The sequence below is a fragment of the Arachis hypogaea genome, chromosome 6 (genome assembly GCF_003086295.3).
Source record: "Arachis hypogaea cultivar Tifrunner chromosome 6, arahy.Tifrunner.gnm2.J5K5, whole genome shotgun sequence".
In the NCBI taxonomy this organism is placed as follows: Eukaryota; Viridiplantae; Streptophyta; class Magnoliopsida; order Fabales; family Fabaceae; genus Arachis; species Arachis hypogaea.
The window spans coordinates 64160990-64167520 of NC_092041.1; positions in this window are offsets into that span (position 1 = coordinate 64160990).

Genomic DNA, 6531 nt, shown 5'->3' on the forward strand with positions numbered 1-6531 from the left:
CTACACCACCTTTGAGCCTTTGGGAAAAAGGGTGTATATAGGTTTAGGGTTTCCCCTTTCTTTAGCTCCTCCCTGTGTGTGGGCTGGGGTGCATGGTTTCTTTCTTCATCATTTTCATTTGGAATGTCTTGGAGATGTTCTGTTTGTGTGTGCACTTCTTCCACACTCTTCTCATCACTTATAGTGATCATCTTGCATTCCTCCCACCTTACTTTCTTTGTTTCTCCTCTTAGGTTCTTCTCTGTGTCACTCGGAAAAACCATCAGTAGGTTTGGGAAACTGTTGAGATAGATACCCTACTTGGGACTCCAGCCTCTTGATGCTTTCCCCTTGGTTTTTGATATTGGCTCGCACTTCATCCTTGAACACTCTGTTGTCTTGGACTTCTTTACATATGTCTTCAAGTAGAGTCTCAATTCTGGAGAGTCTATCCTCGGTTAGTGATGGTGGGTTGAGATTAGGTGGTTGAGAAGGGTTATTAGGTGGGTGTTGATAGGATCTCTGTGAGGTATGTTGGTCAGTTTCATTGTTGTTGGGATTATGGTTGTGGCGTCTTTGGTCCTGGCCTTGGTCTTGTTGATTTCCCCACCCAAAGTTAGGGTGGTTTCTCCAACCAAAATTATAAGTTTTTGAATATGGATCATGGGTCTGTCTGGGTGAGTTTCCAACATAATTGGCTTGTTTCCAGTCACCTTCTTCTCTTACATTCACTCCTTCTTGAGCTAGTGATAAAGTGATGACTGTTGCAACTTGGTTTTCTTCCACCTTCTTGGTGAGATCAGCCATCTACTTGGTGATCATCTTATGTTGAGCCAGCAATGCATCCATGTGGTTCAGCTCCATTACTCCTCGAGTGTTGCTTCTTTCAGAAGCATAGAAGTACTCATTCTCAGTGACAGTCTCAATGACATCTATAGCTTCTTCAATGGTTTTCTTCTTGTTTAGAGAGCCCCCTGATGAATGGTCTACGACCTTCTTTGACTCATAAGAAAGACCTTCATAGAAAATGTGTAGTTGAACCCATTCATTGAACATGTCTGGTGGGCATCTTCTTATTAAGTCTTTAAACCTCTCCCATGCCTCATAGAGAGTCTCACCATCTTGTTGCCTGAAAGTTTGTACCTCAGCTCTCAGCCTATTAATTCTTTGAGGAAGGTAGAATCTTGTTGAAAATTTGTTCACCACATCTTCCCAATTTGTTAAGCTCTCCTTCGGAAAGGATTCCAGCCACTTAGATGCTTTGTCCCTGAGTGAGAAGGGGAACAAAAGCAATCTATAGACATCTGGATGAACACCATTAGACTTCACAGTGTCACATATTCTTAGGAAGGTGGTTAGATGTTGATTGGGGTCTTCTTGGGTACTTCCTCCAAATGAACAGTTGTTCTAAATAAGGGTGATGACTGGTGCTTTAATTCAAAGTTGTTGGCATGTATGGTGGGTGTTCCGAGGGTTACCTGAAACGCGTAGCTCGGTCGTCCGGAAAGACCCGAGGTGGGGGTTCAGGGACCCGAGCTTGATATGTAGAGTGGTTGGTGGTTGTACCTGCAATGACACTCCGATGCTTAAGTTAGCATGGGTCCAAGCAGATATGTGTAGAATGTGGAATGAATGCCATACCTGGGTGTTCCAGTGTATTTATAGTAGTTGGCCGTGATCTTCCCTGGATAAGATATTCTTATCTTATCTTATCTTTTGGGAGTTTTATCTCTATCTTTGTGGAACCGCCTCTTCTAGGCCTTTTCGGCCTTTAGGTTTTGGGCTGCGTTCCTTTTGATGGGCCTTCCTTGTTTTATTGTCCGAGGTCCGACCTTTAGGCGTGGGCCTTAGGACGAGGTCGGACCTTTTATGAACTTGCCGAGTTGGAGGAGCCCGGTCAGGGTATGAACAGTGCCCCTGCCCGAGTTCGTTCTTTTTGGGAGGTCGAGCTCGGGCATAGTAGTTTTTCAAATTTTCAAAAGTGGCCGTTCCTGCATTTATTGTATTTTACCGTTTTTCCTCGATTTCCGTTCGGGCTCTGTGAAGGCTTTATTTATTTGCCCCTTTCCTTCTTTTTCTGCGTTTTTGTTTTTCTTTATCCTTTCCGAGCACTGCTTCTTCTTTCTCTTTGCTCTGCTTCCCCGAATCTCTCCGTGTGTCTTTCTGGGGTTCCTTCTGCGCCGTCGTTTCGCTCTCTTTGCTTCGGAGTTCGTCGTCTTCGTTTCTTTCTTCCAGGTTTGTTCCCATGTTTCTCTTTTTTTGTGCGCATATGCTTCTGTTCTTTGTGTGGCTCTTGTTTGTTTTCTTTTTTTCTTTATGCCTGGGTTGCCCCGAAAAGAGGCGCCGCCATTGCTTGTTGTTTGCATATGGGGGGGGCTCTTTTTTTGTTCTCCGGTATTTTTGTTCCAGGTTGCCGCGTTCTTGCTTTGCTGAATGGGTTTTTGCTGTCTTCTTTATGTGATTTTTGCTTGCTGCTGTATTCTTCTTTGTAGGTAAAAATTTTATGTCTCGAAAGGTTCTTCAAGCGATGTCGACTAAGATTCCATGTGGTCTTGGTTGGGTAGACCCTCTTCCTCTAAGAGTCCCTTCTGTGGTAGATTCTGAGTATTTAGCTAGGTTCCGTAGGCACTGTAGCATATGTGAGAATAGGGAGTCTGAGAGGGATTACGAACTAGTGGTCCCGGAATCCGAGGAGAGAGTGTGCTTCCCGCCTTTAGATAGTTCCGAGAAGCTCTTCTTTTATGCTTATGATTGTTTTTTCTCTAAGCTGAGTGTCCGACTTCCCTTTACCGATCTGGAGTCCGAGGTGTTATGGTCTTGTAACCTTGCCCCTACGCAGCTCCATCCAAATTCTTGGGCGTTTTTAAAGCTGTTTCAACTTTTGTGTCAGTTTTTGGGCGTCTCTCCCTCTATTTCTCTTTTTTCCTATTTGTTTGTGTTGACGAAGCCGGGGTCGGGTGGAGGGAAAGTATCTTGGGTCTCTTTTAGAGCTAACCAGGGGAGGAAGTTTTGTACCTTGTATGATGAGTCCTTTCATGATTTTAAGAACTTTTATTTCAAGGTCCGGGCTACTGGAGACGTCCGACCTTTCTTTCTAGACGAGAGTGGGGAGCCTTCTTTTCCTCTTTATTGGCAGGAGAATGTAGTGTCTGTTAAGTATACCTTTGAGAGTCTAGATGAGGTGGAGCAGGCTTTTGTGGGTGTGGTAAGTAGTTTATGGGGTCGGGCACCTCACTTGGACACGAAGAAAATGTTGGGAGATCCAAGCCTTCTCCGTTCCGAGTTAGGTAGTTCCCGACCTCTCAGAGATTCATCTTTTTTAGTATTTTGGTTTTCCTTGTTTTGGTGGAATTTCTGTTGTGGTAATCCTTTTTCTTTTATTTCTGCAGAGATGTCTTCTCAGGCGGATTCCATGAAGTTCCTTCGTCGGACGAAGAAGTCTGTGGCTGCTCGGAATATCGAGGCTGGGGAGGCTTCTGCCCGATCTTCTCCGAAGAAGACTACTGTGGGTGTCACTACTCGGTCGAAGACTATTCCGACTTCCCAGTTCCGAGCTATAAATCAAGATCCCCCGACCTCCGGGCCTGCTACTTCTTCTCCGCCTTCGTTCTCGGGTCCTCCTCCCAAGAAACAGAAGACCTCTCAAGAGCTTGCGGGTTTTAATGACAAGGATTTTGATGCTCTTGGTTGGATTGAACAGCATATTCTCCCTCAGACCTTTATTTCTACTGATGATGTATCTATGGAGCATCATTTTCAGTATATGGCGCGGAGTTGTGTCCGGATGGCTAGTCTTCATGCCGCTATTGCCCGGGAGTTCAAGAAATCCCCCATTGGTGCGACCAGCTCCCGACTCGAGAAGGCTCAGTCTGAGTTTGAGAAGATTAGTGAGCTGAAGGCTGCTAGGATTACTGAGCTGGAGGCATCTTTGGAAAAAGAGAAAGCTAAAGCTACCGCGGCTGTGGCGGCAGCGAAAGCATCTGAGGAGATGGCGAAGGCGGCGACGGAGAATTATACTCGGATATATGCCGAGCTTGTGGAGACAAAGGAGAAGTTGCAATCCGCTCAGGATGATTTTTATGAGCTAGAAGGTCATGTGGCTAAGGGTATGGATGCTATGTTTGAAAATTTGAAGGCTCAGGTCCGGGTTCTTGCTCCTGACCTGGATCTGAGCTTATTTAGTACGGATAACGTTGTTGTGGAAGGAAAGATTGTTCCTGCTCCCAATGAGGATGAGGTTCCGGTGTCCGACCCCAAAGTTCCGGTTGCGAACCCGACTTCACTTTTGGCCGAGGAGGGGTCTGGTGTGGAGGTTTTGAACCGAGATGACGGTGCCGTCAATGCTGTCCCGATTTCTATGTTTCCTCCGCAGCCTTCTGTTGATGTGGAGTCCGGAAAGGACCTTGAATCTCTGTAATCTTTTTATCTTTGGTTTTTGCCCGGCCTGTGGGCTTTTTTGTTTTTGGATGGTTTCTGTGGACGCTTTGGACACCTTTTTGCTTGTAGCTACTTGTAGTAACTTTTTAGCTTATTATGCGGTGTTTTTGCTCGCGTTTTGCCTTTTTGTTCCGCTTTTATGCTTTTTAGTTGTTTTTGGGTAACAACCTTTTAGCTAGCGCTTTTTGAACTTTCCTTTGATTTCGTTTTTTCGCTTGTACTTTTTAGTTGTTTTTGTATAGCAACTTTTTAGTAAGCGTTTTCGAAATCTTTGCTTTCGCCGTTTTAAGGCTTCTTTCTTGGATCCGGGCTTTTTTCTCGGACCTCGGGCGTTCGAGTACCTCCCTTTGTTGGGTCCGACCTTGTCGTTGGTCGGCCTTTTAAGTTATTTTTGTAATCTCTTTTTATTTGGCTTTTTGAGCCTTTTCAGAGTTGCTTTATAACTTCTCACATTAATTTGAACCTCGTCGCTTTATCTTTGCCGACCTTGTGTGGTCTCTTGGCAAATGATTTTTTGCGTTTTGTCGAGCATAAATTAATGCGCCTTGGGGGGGTACTTTTCAGGATTTGTTTCAACACGAGGAAAATAGAAAAATTTGATTAGTATAAAAAAAAAAGAAAGAATATTTACAGAGTGTTTACCCTTGACTAGGTCGGGTGTCTTTTTGACCGGGTGTCTCATTAAAAAACCCTTGTAGGGAAAAAGAGTACACCTCGGGTTATCTTTTTCTAGCTGTAGTATCGTCTTAGATTGCAGGCGTGCCAGGCCCTGGGCAACTCGTTGCCTTCTAGGTCGGATACTTTGTAGTAGCCTGTTCCTAAGACTTCTGTTACCTTGTAGGGCCCTTTCCAATTTGCAGCTAGCTTTCCTTCTCCCGACTTTTGTGTTCCAATGTCGTTTCGGATTAGAATCAGGTCGTGAATGGAGAAGCTTCGTTTTATTACTTTCTGATTGTATCTGAGGGCCGTTCGCCGTTTTAAGGCTTCTTCTCGGATCCGAGCTCTTTCTCGGACCTCGGGGAGGAGGTCGAGTTCTTCCCTTTGTGCCTGCGGGTTACCTTTTTCGTTGTAGAAGATGGTTCTAGGTGACCCTTCATCTATTTCAATAGGAATCATTGCCTCCATCCCGTAAGCTAGTCGGAATGGCGATTCTCCTGTTGTAGAGTGCGGAGTTGTCCGATATGCCCATAGCACCTGGGGGAGCTCCTCGGCCCATGCCCCTTTGGCCTCTTGGAGTCTTCGTTTTAACCCGGCCAAGATGACTTTATTTGCAGCCTCTGCTTGTCCATTGGCTTGTGGGTGCTCGACCGAGGTGAATTGCTGTTTGATTTTTAGTTCGGTCACCAAGTTCTGAAAACTTGTGTCCGTGAACTGTGTTCCATTGTCCGTTGTGATGGAGTAGGGGACTCCGAACCTTGTGACAATGTTTTTGTATAGGAATTTGCGGCTTTTCTGAGCCGTAATGGTGGCTAAGGTTTCAGCTTCGATCCACTTTGTGAAGTAGTCGACCCCTACTATGAGGTATTTGACTTGCCCCGGTCCTTGGGGGAACGGGCCGAGTAGGTCAAGTCCCCATTTGGCGAAGGGCCATGGTGCGGTGATGCTGATAAGGTCTTCGGGTGGTGCCTTGTGAAAATTGGCGTGTTTTTGGCAGGGGGGCATATTTTCACAAATTCCGTTGCGTCTCTTTGCAAGGTCGGCCAGTAGAACCCGGCTCGGACTACTTTCTTGGATAATGCCCGAGCTCCGAGATGGTTTCCACACATGCCTCCGTGGACTTCTTCGAGGACGCTCTTTGTTTCTGAGGTCGGGACGCACCTAAGGAGGGGGTTTGAGAATCCTCTTCTGTATAATACGTCGTGAATTAGTGTATAATTCTGGGCGTCTTTCGTGAGTCTTTTAGCTTCCTTTCTTTCGGCGGGGAGAGTTCCCGACTTCAGGTAGTTGAGTATGGGGGTCATCCATCCCTGCTGTTGGTTGGATATATTTAGCGTTTCTTCCTCTCTTAGCACGGAGGGAGATTGTAAGGTTTCCTGGAGGAGACTTCTGTTGTTGCCTCCGGGCTTGGTGCTGGCGAGCTTTAAGAGGGCGTCTGCCCGGGCGTTTTGTTCCCGA